Consider the following 15614-nt stretch of genomic DNA (forward strand, 5'->3'; position numbering starts at 1 on the left):
GCTGTTGGGCAGTGGGTAGGGGTGGTGGGGAAATGGGGAAATGGGGGGGGGTCTTGGTATCTTGCTGGGATCTAGCCCAGATCAACATGGCTGTGGGGGGTCTCTAGAGTCGGGGTGGACCCACAGGGAGATGCCTGGGAAAGGGCTGGGGCCAAGGGGGAGCGGCACGTCCCAGGGCTCCCAGGCATTTCGTAGCAGGGGAAACTCAGAGTGGTGTAGTCACTGGGCCCAGCAAGCTGGGGTCTGCTCTCTGGGCTGTGAGATCAGTGCTCCCACCACACAGGTGGGAGAACCAAGGCTCTGGGAGGGCAGGTGGCTTGCCCAGGGTCACCTAGCACATCCAGGGATAGAAAGCCGGGGCCCGGGCTCAGGGAGGAGGGAGCACTTGAGGGGACTCCTGAGGGCAGCTTTCCTGCAGCTGCTCCTGGGGCTGGGTCCGGGGTCCCCACTAAGCTAGGGACAGCTGTGCTCTTCATCACCAAGGCCAGCTTTGGGAGGAGGTGGCCCCGCAGGGTCTCTGAACATGGGGCACCTGGGTGAGAGTCCTGGAACTGGTGACACGCAGACGGGAAGCGCAGGCTGCGGGCTGAACACCCTGTCGGTTGCCACCAGACCTCAGGGCTCTGGCTGCCTGGGACTGATAGGACTTCCCACCCTGGTCCCCGCGGGGGCTGGGGGTGTGTAGGAAACCGATGGTTCCTGTCCTCCCCCATTCCCAACTCACCTCCGCTGTGTGGTAGAGTTGGGGGGTCTCCCAGCGCCCCACCAGGAGGGGCTTGGTGCTCATTTTACTGAGTGGGGAGGAGGGGATGGGCCAAGGCAGGGCCGTCCCACTCCCCACCAATGTGGAGCAACTGTGGCCTGGAGTCCACGGGCTGGGTAGAAATAGCCTTTGTGGCTCCTTCAGCGGACCAAGGAAGTTATTTATAGAAGCATTTATTGAGCGCTTACTGTGCACTCTGTACTCTGTTGGGGACATGGCCGTGAGCAAGGCGAATAAGGTATCTCAGAGCTCGTGAGTGGCCCAGACCCCAGAGCCAAGACCCCTGCCCCTCCCAGAGGGTAACCCCAGGCAGCCCGTTGGCTCCTTGGGGTCAGAGGCTGTGTGAGAAGGAGCATATCTGGGCTTTAATAACCATGGGCTGCCAAGTTGGCTCCCCAGAGCCCAGGGGTCCTGGTGGGCTCTTGTCTGCCAATGTCCAGGTATGGAATGAGCTCTTAGGGCCAGACCTGACCCCTTCTTTGCTGCAGGGACCCGAGATATGGAGCCACCTTGGTCACGGCATCACTGTGGCCTCCTTGCCCTTCCTCTCCTCTGGCCTCAGGAACTCAGCTGTTAAATGGGTATGTAGGGGTGATCACAGCTGCCCTGGCCCCCGGCTCTGATAGTGCTGGGTGATGGAGAACACAGCTCCAGGTGTGATCTGTGAGGGACAGGCTGTGTCCCCACCTGGGCCACTGGGCAAGGGCCAGTCAGCCTGGCATGACACTTCCTTTTGTCAGGGACACAAACAAACAAAACCGTTAGGAGGTGAAATGGAGGCATGAGATAAGCTCGCTAACCGGAGGCCCAGAGAAGGGGAAGAGGACCAGGGAGGCTCTGCAGAAGGCACTTAGGCTGGGCTTGGGAGAAGGTGGGAGGGGAAGGAGCTGATATCTGTATGAGCACTGTAGGGGGAGTCCTAGTGGAGGAAACTAAGTAGGAAAACATTTGGGGAATGATACAAGCTGAGGACCATGGGAAGGGTGTTACCGGACCCCTGGCATGGGTCATTTCATGGGACTTGATGAGCCAGGCCAGCAGGTCCCAGTCTGCTCTGTGGGAGGAAGAGAGGCAGGAGGACTCACCAGGTGGGTGCTGTGTGGGGCTGGGGGCCCAGGCTACAAACCCAGCAGGACGGGGAGGGGCAGGATGGGTGTGCAGTGTGAGGTTGGCCAGGCAGTCCCAGTCTCTGGCTGCTGGGTCAAGGCTAAAGCTTGGGGGCAGCTTCACATATGAGGGAGATGAGGTGGAGGTGGCGCCCAGTCGAGGGGAAGGGCAGGAGAGAGGTGGCAGAGCTGCAGCAGGGTTGGTGTAGGGGGTGGCCTCCTGGCAAGGCCCAGCATGACAAAGGCAGGTGCGGGCAGTGGGCAGAACAGCCATGGAGGTGCCACTGCGGACTGTGCTCCAGCCGGACTGGGATGCGGGTTCCGCCATCCTGTGCAGAAGCTGTGTACAGGTGGGGCCGGGGGCTGTGCTGTCTCAGGGATGCGGGATGGGTTTCCATGTGGTAGGGCTCCCAGGGAGGCCACGGAGGAGGCCGTGGAGAAGTTGGGTGGAAGTCGGGAGGAGAGGGAAGCGTGACAACAGAGCCCCAAACCCCAGCACCACCTCCTCCTCCCAGACCCGAGCCTGAGCAGTGCTCAGCCCCCGTCCCCATGCTGGGGGTGGCCCTGTGGACCCCGCCTTCTGACTCACAGCAGATGGGGGCATCACGTGAGCAAACCCAGCAGTCAGGGGTGATCGGACGCAGCAACCAGGCAGATGGCAAGTGGGGGGCGGGGCGGGCTGGCACAAAGGGGTCTCTCAAACCGGGTGGGGCGGGGCCCTGGCACGGCCTCAGCCTCCCAGGCCTACTTTCTCCTGAGCCGTCACTCGGCTGAGACCCTGCCCCTCCTCCTGTCTCTGGTGCTCCATCTGGGGCGCCTTGAAGCCCCCAGGGGAGCCCTGTAGATTCTGGGCTTAGGCCTGGACTGCTGGGTAGAGGGGCCAAGGGTTGGGGAGGAGGAAGGGACACACATTTTCTGACCACTGCGTAGTGCTAGCCTGCCCTGGCAGGAGGTCAGCTAAGCCCCAAACTCTCCCTGATTCCCTGATGGCTGAGCCTGGACGGGAGCAATCCTGGACCTTCCCCGACATCAGACTCTACCAGGCCTTGGGCTCAGTGCCTTGCACACGACACCCACTTTTCAGATGAGGACACTGAGGCAAGGGAGGCTTACCCAGTGAGCAAACCCACATCTTTGGGGGTCCAGAATGTGGGCTCTTGTGTCTTGGTGGAGAGGAGGCTCCTCAGCCAGCCGGGCACATGTCTTGAACCCCGCCCCTGCCACTGCCAAATCCGCACACCTGTAGGGACACCCTTACAGACAGCAGGGTGGCTTGCCCAGGGAGAATCTCGGCTTTGTTTCTCTCTGGTTGTGTGAACGTGGGCCTGTGCCTCAGTTTCCTCATCTGTAAACTGTGGATTACAATCACATCTACTTCCGAGGCTGTTACGAGCATGAAGAGAGTTGATATGGGACAGTGCATTTCCCATACGTGGGAACGTTAAGCCTTTTTTATTACCTCTCCCATTCAACAGATGGGTGTACTGAGGCCCAGAGATAAGCTGTAATAACTGCGAGCACTTCTCCCTGCCCCCGCTACTACTGGGAGAGCTGTGGCCACCTGGACACCAGTGGCGCTCACTCACCCACCCCTAGCCTGACTCGTGCTTTGGTGAGGAGGCCAGTGTGGTGGGCGTCGGGCTCCCAAGCTGGCGCGTGCACAGGCTCAGGCAGTTTGTGGTATGCTTGGCAGTTCCAGGCAGAGATAAAAGCTCAGCCCTGGAGGAGCTGGCATGCTTCCGGGCACCAGTGGACAGGCCTCTCTGCATTAGTGGGAGATGGCCTGGCGGTGGGGAGACGGCCTCACTGTCCAAGAGCCAGCCCAACCCTGGTGGCCTGAAAAGTTCTGCGGTGAATGGCTCTGGTTTGGCTTCCCAGACTCAGGGCTACTTACACCAACTCCAAAACAAGAAACAGTGAGATGGAGAGCCGCCTCTGCCACCTCCCAGGCCCTCTCCCCTCCCGTTCCCAGGTCTCTGTCCTCCTCCTAGTACCCCAGCCTGGATGCTGAAGGCCCACGGAGGAAAACTGACTTTTGAGAGGAGCTGTGGAGGCTTACATTCCACTGTCAAAGATGAAAGCTTCTCTGGACCCGTTTCCCTGCCTGTAAATGGAGATAACAATACACCCCTTTGCAGGGTTGCTGTGGAATTTGGGGCAACAAATGGCTGCAAAGTATGTACCTAGCACAGTGCATGACTTCAAGAGGTCCTCCCTAAACCTCAGCTCAAGGTTTAATCTTCCAGGTCATGGGGTCGTTGAGTTAGGCTCAAATCTTTGAAAAATGATTTAGAGTAAGTGGCTGAATTTCTCAAAACTTCATTACTTGGGCTGTGAAAGTCTCTGATATCTAAATGCGGCCCTGTGGAGATGAACTGGGACAGCCACATGTTGTAGGGGCTCATGAGATGTAGACCCTGTCCCCAGCTGGCCCAGAACTTTGCTTTTCCATCCTCCAGCCAGGCTGACCCTAGGAGAGGCAGCACGAGGTGGGCTGTTAGGGGTGTGGGCCCTGGGGCTGCCTAATTCTGTCCCAGCTTCACTGGCTGTGTGACCTGGGACAGGTATATTAACTTCTCTGTGCCTCATCTTCCTAATTGTAAACATGAGGATGGTAATGGCACCTTGAGAGGGTTAAGTGAGCCTCTAGATGTTAAGTGCTGAGTGCAGGGCCGGGCACACCTCAAGTGCTGTTGTCATTGCTCCTTCTGGGCCATGACCAAGCCTTGTTCTTAGACACCAATGGAGACTTTATTGGGAACAATGACGCCATCCTCCCAAGATGTTACTGGGAAAACCACCAATCCTGTGACAGCTTCCCCTTTGGACATGCCCATTACTAGGGTCTTGATCTGCTGCCCCGAGGCATTGTCCAGTCTGGGGCTCCTTCATGTTCCTCAAGACCTGAGACCTGACCCAGGGTTTGGAGTGAGTTGATATGACCCTGGGCCGGGGAGCTGGGCTGCAGCCATTACCCACAGAACCGCCGACCTTTCAGTGGACCAGAGGCCATGACACTAGCCCTGGAGAGGAGGCCTGGGTTCTAGTTGAGCTGGTTTCCTGGGACAGAACAGCACTGTGGTCACTTCTCTGGTGGGTGAATTCCTGGGGCCCCTGGGAGCTAGGCTGAGCAGCTGACCCCTTCTGGGTCCTTGGCAGAATCTGGGCCTCAGGGTGTGGCTCTGTGGCTGGCACCTTGGGTCTCGGACCCTGTGGCAGGGGGTCAGACAACTGCCCAGACCCACCTGCTTTGATGGTGACAGATGCTAGGGGTGAGCCCCAGGGGCTGGCGGGGCCCCTGAGTCATGCTGTGCCCTCTGCCCACTGCTCCTCTGCTGGGTCACCATCTGGGCACGGGTCAAACAGTTCAGGGGCGACTCACAGCCCAAACCTCCACCCCTGGGGCATACACTTCACTGCCTACAAAGACCCTCATTCAATCTTGAGTGCTGCTGGCCCTCTAAGACTTGAAACTTTATCCACATTTCACAGATGAGGAATCAGGCCCAAGAGCTCGGAGCAGTCAGTGGTAGCAGGGCCCGAACCCAGTCTCCGGCCTGTTAGCCTGGACTTTTCCCCAGAGTGCCACAGATGGCCATTCCCATGGTAGGTAGTGAGTTCCCCATCTTTGTAGGTGTTCAAGTGTGGCAGGGGAGTTGCAGAGGCAACTTGGGTATTGCATGGGGCTTCTCTTCATGGCACCTTCCAGCCCTGAGCTTTCCCAGCCTTGGGGGAGATGGGCACCCGATTCCCACGTTCCCCCAAGTCGTTATGTCCTTAAGCAGCACATGGGTCATTCTAGCTGTATCAGGCCGTGCTTGTGGGCAGGTGGTGCCTTTATCTGGAAACCCTCTTCATAGCCTGGTCAACTGGCAAGGTTCTTCCAAGGAACCTCCACCATGAAAGCCATGAATGCATCTTCAGAGACTCCTGTCCATGTGTAAATAGCTCAGTGGGCTGGATGGGAGGGAGCAGATGGGGAGAGGCATCCAGCCGAAGAGGACTGGAGTGAGCTGGGAGAGGCTGATGGAGGTCAGGAGGGGCAGGACACCTACCTGGGAAATCTTCAGGGCCCCTTGCTCTCCCTTATCCAATAGGCTTGAACCTGAATAGGGGCCTTCCTGACTTCATGGCACTCCCCCTGCCCCCTATCTGCCTAGAGGACAGTGGGCCAGGCTGGAAGAAACCCTCATGTACAGTTTCCTCAAAGCTGTACTTATCCTACACCATGGCCGTGCTGGCCACACCCTCTGGGGGGCTATGCCACCTGTGCGCACACCTAGGGGACCAGATGCACACGGTCTGTCCTCCAGCTCCTCTCCTGCCTGCGTCCTGGCACCTTAACTGGAGGTGGTGGGAGCTGGGACCAGTGCAGCACCCTTGCCAGCCATGGTGGCAGAGGACAGCCAGTGCCTCTTCATGGAGACCCTGCAGCAGGTGGCGGCATGCCCCAGGGTCCTGTCTCTGTCCCTCTACCTGGGTTTGGAAAACTGGAGTCCGAAGCTTTAGTGACTGTGATCGAGGAAGGACAGTAGTGTTTGCAAACCACATGAGCAAAGGAGAGAGCAAGGTCCGGCCCCGCCCCTGTTCCTGGTCCGCGAGGCTTTGGGCCCTGTGGCTCAGCACCTCTGAGCCTCCCGTTCCCTCTCTACGGAGTAGCTGCTGCTGACTCTCCATGTTGATGCCAGGGCATGCAGGACAACAGAGGCAGCCCAGGGAAAGGAGTACGTCATGCTCCTTTGGATCCAGTTTTACCAGCTCTGTGTCCCTGGGCAAGCTCCGTGTCCCTGTGTCCCTCTGTCCCTGCTATAAAATGGGAATGATAGTACCTCCTCACAGAGTGGCCCTGGAAGCATGTGAGGCCAAGTGCATATCCTACGGTTTGTACTCATGCATGGCTCCCTTCTCTGCCCCAGCTGCCTCATGAATCTCTGCAGACTAGTCCTTGGGATACACCCCACCCCCAGCTTGCTAGACTGCAGGACCCCATGGCCATAAGCACGTGCCCTTTCTCCTCCTTGCTTTACCTGGGAGAGCCCATGGGGAGCACAGGTAGGAGCTTGGTGTCTGCAGCAATGGGAACGTGCCCCACTTTCATTGGCAAATCTGCTACCTGGGCTCCCCTTAGACCCGAACCACAGGAGTGGGCCTTTGAGGGTCTTGGGGGTGGTAATTTTGCTTTAATGTAGAGAGAAAATCCAAGGTTCAGTGCTCACAGATTCAGATGGAATCTCAGACATCTTCTAATGCAGCACTCATTCAAACTGTCTGTGGCCCTAGTGGCATAGGAAACGCAAGGGCTCCCAGGCTTCCGTGCCGCAGGACTTCTCAGAGCCTTTACCAGGAAAGCAAAGGAGAGTTTGCCTTGTGTATCAGATCCTATCAGGCTATGCACAGTCTTGGGAACCCTTCTCTGGGCAAGCACCCAGCGAGGTGTGTGTGCTCCTGATCCTGTTAGAGGCGGGGGAGTGGAGATGGCTCAGTGCTCGAACCCTCTCCGTCCCCTATCCCCTACCCCTCACATAGCCTGAGTGGCACTTCTGGGTTGGATCTTCTAGATCTTCTATGGTATCTATCAAGAATGGCTCCTTTTAGGAAGAGGTGTGGAGCCTGCCTGCCCTGGGTTAGAGTCCCAGCTCCGTCTCAGTCTTCATTTACTCATCTAGCAGTCACTGGGATCATCTGTGGACCCGGCACTGTGCTAGGTACTGGAGATGCAGGTGGTGAGCAAGACAGGCGAGACAGCAAAGCTGAGCGAGGGATAACACGTAAGCAAATTGCAGAGTCTTGTCAGTGTTGGGTGCCGTAAGGGTAATAAATCACAGTAATACATCACATGGAAGCAAGTGATGGATGCGGAAGATAATTTTAATTGGGTAGTCATGGAAGGCTTCTCACAGGAGGGGACATTTGAGTTGAGGCCTGAGAAGGAGGCAGTCAGGGAAAGGGTCCTGGAAAGGGTGGGCTATGTTGAAGGAAAAGTGCGTGCAAAGACCCTGAGGTGTGTCTGAGGATAGAAGTCTAGAGTGGCTGGAGTTGGTGACTGCAAGGAAGGGATGGGGTGGCATAAGGTTGGGGGACGGGAGTAGGCTTGTGGTCACTGGCTTGTGATTTCAGCAGTCCTGCTGCTCCCTGAACCTCAGTTCTCTGACTTACAGAATGAGCTTCATCATTTCGGTCCCCGCCCCCACCCTGGTGGGGAATGTTATAGGTGTGAAGTAAGACAGTGCTTTGGCTTTTGGCTCTGGGCAGCGATGAGCTATTGCAGTTATTTTTATTATTACCATGAGTGGGATGTTTAGGGACTATGGGTGGGGCTGGGGAAGCTGTGCCTCTGTTTCTCTGGGTTGCTGTTGTGAGTACTAAGTATATGTAAATGACGTGGCGTGCCTCGTCTGTACCTCCCCCCAGGTCCCCTGAACCACAGCCCCCTGCCAGCTCCCTTTAAGCCCAGGATCCTTTGATGCAACAGAGGCCGCCTTCTCTGGCCGGCAAGCCCTGTGAGCCTTTCCGGGAGAAGGTTTCACCAGAGAACAGCAAGTCCTTTCTTTGCTTTCTTTTCCTCTTCCTCCGGGCGCCAAAAATAGGGCCTGAATGGGACCCAGCTCTGGGCCTGCAGTGAGACAATAGCGGCCTCCTGACTGAAGCTGCCTCCTGGCTCTGTTCCACGGAGGGGCGGGGGAGGAGGGGAGTTGCAGAGACACCATCCCCTCAGCCCCAAGCCCCTGCTACCTTTCCCATGGCGTCTGCCAGAAATCATCCCAAAGCCCCTTCCTCTGTTGGACGTTCCCCTCGGAACGTGATGGCCAGTGGGGTTCCCTGCTTGTATTCTCAGAAAGTGCTTGTAGCTGGTTGACTGATACCCCAGGACCTTTTGCACCCCTGAGCAACCCCACCCTATCTGCTGGCCTGTTGCTGGTCTGGAACCGAAAACCTCGGTGGGGGTTCTAACTCCTGGTTCTCTTCTGTGCCCTGTCTGGGGAATACCACAGTTTTTATGCCCTTTCCCCTTTGATTCAGTGGGTATGAGAAACTTAGAGATCAAAGGAATGTGCCCTCTTGGAAGAGAGTGAGCTCCCTGTCACTGGAGATGTTCAAATAAAGTTGGCCAAGCATGGAACGTGGGGGAGAGTTAGGGATTAGTCAAGCGCCAGATGGACAACTGGTCTTGATATCTTCATGTCCCAGAGAAGATCTCCATTTAAATTCCATACCCCTCCCTTACCAGCTAGGAGGCTCACGGCAAGTCACATCCCCGAGCCTCCGTTTCCCCATCTGTAAGGTGGGTCCCATAGGGCTAACCTTGTAGAGTGGTAGAAATGGATCTCCAAAATGCCCAATGTAGTTCCTGGCACACAAGAGGAGTTTCAGAAGCTCTGCCTCTATTTTCCTCCCTCCCCAGACTGGAAAAAGAGAATCTGAGTGCTTAGCCCCCTGGGAGCTCTAGAAGGAAGCCAGGAGGAACCTCCAGGCCTAGGGCTAACTCAGAAGGGGGATTCTTGGTAGGCTGTGGCAATCTGAGAAGGCTTCCTGGAGGAGGTGGACCCTAAAGAGTTTTCAGAGAAATATGATGCACACATTGTGCTCACAAAAGCCAATGGTGGGATTAGAGGGTGTTCTGCTTGTTTTGAGGCCAGGGCCACAGTCTGGCAGCTTCTAGAAGCAAATCCAGCTATTGTTAGGCATAATTTGGTTACTGGGTGGCCTGCACTGGGTTCTAAAAAAGATTTGGTTTCGGGCTGGGTGCAGTGGCTCACACCTGTAATCCCGGCACTTTGGGAGGCCAAGGCGAACATATCATGAGGTCAGGAGTTCGAGACCAGCCTGGCCAACATAGTGAAACCCCCGTCTCTACTAAAAATACAAAAATTAGCCAGGCATGGTGGCGGGTGCCTGTAGTCCCAGCTACTCAGGAGGCTGAGTCAGGAGAATTGCTTGAAACTGGAAGGCGGAGGTTGCAGTGAGCTGAGATTGCGCCACTGCACTCCAGCCTGGGCGAAAGAGTGAAACTCCATCTCAAAAAAAAAAAAAAAAAGATTTGGTGTTAAAGTCAATGTTGACAAACTTGCAGATTTCATGTAAAAACCTGGGGCTCTGCCTCTCTGGAGAAATTGGAAGCTCTGGCGCTTTGTGGTCCCTTCAATACAGGCAGGTGTCCCTCAGGCTCAGGATCTCTATAAATCGCTGTCCTAACCCCTGCCCTCCCGCCTGCCAGCTCCCTGTCTGGCCTGGGCAGCGTCTGAGTTGAGGACTTGGGCACAGGACAAGATACGGGGCCACGTTGCTTTGCTGGGTCTGAGCCAGGCTGTGACGTAGTCCCTGCAGCTGCCAACGGTTGCCAGGGCAACGGTTGCCAGGGGCTGCTGTCACCTGCGCCCCTTCTCCCGCGCTGGCGGCTGGGGCTTCTCAGCCTCTCTTCCCTGGCTGTACCCTTTGTTTGAAGCTCCAGTGAGGGAGCAGTGGCTGGGGTGGCACAGCTTCAAAGTCTCCATCCTCTTGAAAAGAGGTGGTGGGGGGGAGATTGACACCAGCCCCTCAGGCTACTGCCTGCAAACAAGAACCCCTCGTCTGCCATGCACATTCTTAATGTATCTATAGTCCGCTTGACGCCACAAAGGAGTCCAGGTACGATTCTCCCACCTCCTCTCCTCCCCATCCCTCTCACTCCTGCTCCCTCTCCCTGCTCCCCGCTTCTCCCCTGTCTTCCTCCTTCACTCTCCTTCCCCTCCAGCTCCCCTCTTTCCTCCCATCCCTTCCCCTTTATCTTTTTCCTCTCCCCTGCATCCCCCTTCTACCCAACATTGATGGTGTAGCCAGTGGGTGGGGTGGCACTAGGGACCCTGGGGGGGTCAGATGGTACTCCAAGGGACTTGGGCAGTTAAAGATAGCAGCTTCAACTAAAAGGAAGTGGTTGGGGGTGAGAGTTCTGCACCCCTTCCTGCAGCCCAACCCTTGCTGAAGATTCTTTTGGGTCCCTGGGCTGCACCCCGGGGGTCAGAAATAAGCCTCCGACAAGTCCAGGGCGTGAGGGGACTGGAAGTGCAGGAAACAGCCGTCAGTGGGGCTGGGATCCAAGGTCACCTGGGTGAGTTCCGATGGGCCCCCCGATTTGGGCCCTTGGGAGGATGGCGTCCAGCTGAACCCATGGAAACACATTGTGGGAAGCTTTCTTTACTGTCACTTTTCAAGAGATACGCTTTCTAAGAGTCAGGTAAGTTCAGGGCGGAAATAGGCTTCAAGATGAACAGCGCGTGTCCTGGAGCTGGCCCTGGTTCACATTCAACCTTCATTACTCACTTAGCTGTGTGACCTCAGACAGATAACTTGACCTCCCTGGGCCTCGCTGGCCTTTTTTTTGAGTGGGTGTGATGGTACTTGTCTCAAGGGTTTTGAGGAGGCTTAAATGCGTGAACATGTGTAAAAAGCTCACAATCCTGTTTTGCATTTTCAAAGAGCTTAATGAACACGGTTGTGTCACTGGAGGTGGTGAGCACCCCGCCTGTGGAGTGTACAGCGCCTGATGCTCAGTGATGCTGTGCTGTGTGCTCAGGAGCTGGGATGGAACTCAGTGCTTCTAATTCCCTTCCCTGAACGGGGCCCAGGTGCAGCCAGGCTCGGGCCCCCAGCCTTGGTGGGGGAGAACTTTGTCCTACTCAGCCTACTTAATAGGGGAGGGTGCTCTCAGCCCCTCAGCCAGCAATCCAGGACCTCGAGGAGGGGGAGGAGAAAAGAAAGGGAGGGTTGGTGGCCAGCGTTGGGAATGCTAAGTGTCCTGTGCTCCAAAGATGGGAGTTTTGCCAGACCTGGGATAGCTGAACTGCTAAACAAGGAGGGAGGTGACTGAGGCTGACCTTGAGGGCCTGGCCTTGGGCAACGTGGGAACACAGATGGGGAAGGGGAACCTCAGCCAGACAGTTGAGGTCCGGCTGTGGTTTGAGAGGGAAGACAGTCTGGACAGGCCAGGGGAGACGGCTCAGCATCCTCTTTGTCCCTTGCTGCCAGCTCGGAGGTAAGCTCTGTTCTTACCTGTAGACATCCTGAAGCCTGCGGGAGCCTGGAGGGCGCTGACTCCAGAGAAGGCACGCAGGGGACAGGCATCAGTGTCGCCCACTTGACAGGGGAGAAAATAAGGCCCAGAGAAGGGACAGGCTGACCCCAAGCTTCCAGTTGCCTGCAGAGCTTGTCTGAACCTTATGCCCCTAACTCCTGCCACCCCTGCTCTAGGCATGTACATTCCCTGGGCAGGTACTGACGGGCGTATGCCCTGGCGCCCAGGAGGCTGGCCTCAGCTGCTTCTTGGAGACGGCCAGGTGGAGACTTGGCCATGAGCCTATGCCTGGCTGCAGACCACCCCAGGAACATAAGCTAAACAGGTCTGCACCGGAGTGCTCGGACTGCTGGCTCTTTGGCTCTTTGAGATCCCTTCAAGACAGGCTGGTGTCCCCAGTGCCTTCCTAATCCCTGTTTTTCCTTTAGGTTCTAAGTCTCTTCAATCAATTCTAAAAGTTTTGTTTGTTTGTTTGTTTGTTTTTTTGAGACAGGGTCTTGCTCTGTCGCCCAGGCTGGAGTGCAGTGGTGTGATCTCAGCTCACTGTAACCTCCACCTCCCGGGTTCAAGTGATTCTCATGCCTCAGCCTCCCGAGTAGCTGGGATTACAGGCATGTGCCACCATGCCCAGTAATGTTTGTTTGTTTGTTTGTTTGTTTAGAGATAGGGTTTCACTGTTTTGGCCAGACTGGTCTCAAATTCCTGACTTCAAGTGATCTGCCCACCTTGGCTTCCCAAAGTGCTGGGATTACAGGCATGAGTCACCGTGCCTGGCCTCCAAAATTCTTCTTCTTCTTCTTCTTCTTTTTTTTTTTTTTTTAATTAATTTGTATTTAGAGACAAGATCTCACTCTGTCACCCAGGCTTGAGTACTGTGGCACGATCATAGCTCACTGCAGCCTCAAACTCCTGGGCTCAAGCAATCCTCCTGCCTCAGCCTCCCAAGTAGCTGGTACTACAGGCACGCACCACCACGCCTGGATTGAATTCCGAAATTCTAAGAGGCTTTGATTCTCATCTCCTAAAATTCTTGCATCCTCATATTCTTTCTCTCTCTTTTCCAACATCCTGAGTGTCTTAGCTGCTTGAGATGAAGTCGCAGGCCCAGCTGGCCACGGCCAACTTTAATGGAATGGCGCACCTGGGGACAGCCCTGGCAGTGCCCTTTTCCCCACAAGCTGGTGCTGCCGGCCGAAGGGAGGTGGGATAGGCCCGAATATACCCCAGGCTCACCAGGGACCTCTTTCCTGGAAGTGTCAGGGATGATGATGAGTGGCCCTGGGGAGTGCCTAAGTATCTCCTCTAGCTCATCTCATGCTAGCTAATGACCTTTGGGACAGCTCAAAGGGGAAGAGGGGGGAGGGGGCTGGAGGTGCTGGCAGGCTTCTGTGTGGCGACGAGATTTCTGAGAGCTTTTCTCCGTGTTGATAACAGGGGTCCATGCAAAAAAGGCTCTACCTTCACGTTGGGCTGGGAAACTCCCAACCAAGCTTTATGGGTTTCTTTCCTGCAGGACTTATCAGGGCCTTTGATATGCTAATATACAAGAGAAAGTATGACCCCAACCCTTTCTCTAATATGGGGACTAGTGCTCCCTGAAAGTGCTTTGGCAAGTTACCTCATGGTAAAGATGGGGAGACTGAGTCCCAGAGAAGAGAAAGAACTCAAAAGACCACAGTGGCTAAAAGTTTGGGCTCAGAGGTTAGGCGGACCTGAGTTTGAGTCCCGGCTCGGCTGCTTATTTGCTGTGTGATCTTGGGCATAACTTAACCTCTTTGGGCTTCAGTTTCCCTGTCTTTAAAGTGGGGACACTGATAGCATTTGCTTCACCGAGTTGCTGCGAGGATTGCATGATTCACGGGCTCTGCTGTTAGGGTTATTGTGAGGATTGAACAATTAATTTTTTGCCAAGTGCTTTGCAGGATGCCAGCGGCTAATTGAGCACTTGGTGAGTGGAAGCTGTGATCCTCCCTCTCCTCTTAGAATCTCCCTGGATTCCAGGGCTCTTTTCACTGCACCAGATAGGACCCCTGTTTAGTCCCACTCATCATCTGTCATCCTGCCAGGCATGGGGACTGGGAGGATGTGGGGGCCTGAGGCCAGGGCACTGGGACTCTCACAGATATGTCACAAGGCTGGCATCACAGGGAGGAGGACCAGTGTGTGCAAAGGCTTGGAGGTGGGAGCATCCAAGGCCAGGCTCCTTCCTGGCTGAGTGACTATATGTTGGCTTCTCTGAGGCCTCTTAAGTAAATGCCCAGTTCCACATACGGGAGGCACAAGGGCAGCCGGCTTTGGACAACTGACTCTCTGGGAGGACTCAGAGTCCCTTCCCATGAGCGGGTCCTTCCCTCTCAGGCTGGCAGGGAGTGCCCCAACTTCTCCCCTTTGTCAGTCTCCCCACAGGGTGTGTCTGGGCAGGCAGAGGGTCTTGTGGCCTAAGGACTTGGCTGGACCAGAAGCTACCGGGACAGTGAGACCTGAGCTGGCGGTGTGGGGGGGTGTCCAGCAGGTCTGGTGTAAGAGTATGAGCCTCACCCTGGGCAGTGAGCAGGTCAGGCCTGGGCACCCGCTAGCCTCCGAGGCAGGCAGCTTGCTTCATTTTATTCTCCTTTATTGTAGGAAAATTCCTGAAAACTGAAGTCACTCTGCTTCCGCCAGTGATCCTGGAACACCCCTGCTGGGGAGCTCTCTGTGGTCACCTAACTTGGACTTCAGTCATTCACTTGGGGAGTGGGAATGGGGGAGGGGAGTGGTTCGGCCTTTGCAAGCTGTTATCCCAGGACCCATGGGCGCGGCTGAGGGGCTAGGGGGCTGGGCTGGGAGTGGGGCGTGGCCCTGAGTGCCACCTGGATCTGACAGGGGCGTCTCCTTTGAGCTGTTGGGTACATGCTATTTCCAAGTAAGATTTACTTTTATAAAAAACGTTTGGAAACCGTTGGAGGGAGGGTCCTCTCAGATGCCACCCCACCCACCATGGAGGAAGCACCTGCAAGAGCCCTGCTCTTCACACTGTTCCCCGCCCTCCCTGTCCCCTCCCCAGCTTTGAAGTCTGTTTGAGCGGCTGCCTCGTTCCTCCTCTGCAGAGCTAACTTGCCTCCTCTGTGATGCTCCCAGCCTTCTCTTGCTTTCTCCTCCTGGCCCCCTGGGTCACTATGTATGCACGGGCACACACACTCATGCGCACACACACACGCACACTCATGCACACACACAGGCACACTCATGGACATACACACTCATGCACAGGCACACACACTCGTGCACACACACACTCATGCATGGGCACACACACTCGTGCACACCCACATGCCTGTGTAACTGGCAGGAGTTCATCCTCACCCTGCCCCCCGACTCTCCCAGGCCAAATTCTTGCTTCCAAAGGCTCAGCAGCTCCGTGTTGTGCCCCAGCAGCCCACGGGAGAGCAGCTGCGGACGGGAGGGGAGCTGGGGCAGTGGAAGTTGAGCTGGGACCTTCCCATCTGCCTCTCCCAGCGAGGATCAATTTGAGGGGAAGTCCTCCAGGTGGGCAAGACTAGGCTGGAACCTGGAGATCGCCTCCGGGTCTCCCTCGTTCCTCCCTCCTTGACTCCCTTCCCACCCCGCCACCCCCCACCCGATGCCTGCCCTTCTCCTGATGTCTTTCAGGAGGCCCCTTCCAGGGCCCTGCTAAATGCTAGGGGAGCCACAGAGGAGC

At 56.1% G+C, this 15614-nt stretch overlaps 1 protein-coding gene across 50 annotated transcripts in view; it reads left to right on the forward strand.

Moving 5' to 3' along the window:
* The window catches only part of ADGRG1 (adhesion G protein-coupled receptor G1), a 46019-nt gene that overhangs the window by 8299 nt on the left and 22106 nt on the right, over positions 1 to 15614 (forward strand). For 7 of the 50 annotated variants that reach the window (XM_065537134.1, XM_074027060.1, XM_074027056.1 and 4 more), the window contains exon 1: positions 10299 to 10494. The exons of 37 other annotated variants lie outside the window; for them this stretch is intronic. The gene's annotated coding sequence lies outside the window, so the exon portion shown is untranslated. Of the gene's footprint in view, positions 1 to 10298; positions 10495 to 10829; positions 10955 to 11782; positions 11879 to 15614 lie in introns of those variants that run through there. 6 more of the 50 variants (XM_065537142.1, XM_074027074.1, XM_074027065.1 and 3 more) reach the window with 2 other exon arrangements.

Source organism: Macaca fascicularis, chromosome 20, assembly GCF_037993035.2.
Source record: "Macaca fascicularis isolate 582-1 chromosome 20, T2T-MFA8v1.1".
NCBI classification, from domain to species: domain Eukaryota; kingdom Metazoa; phylum Chordata; class Mammalia; order Primates; family Cercopithecidae; genus Macaca; species Macaca fascicularis.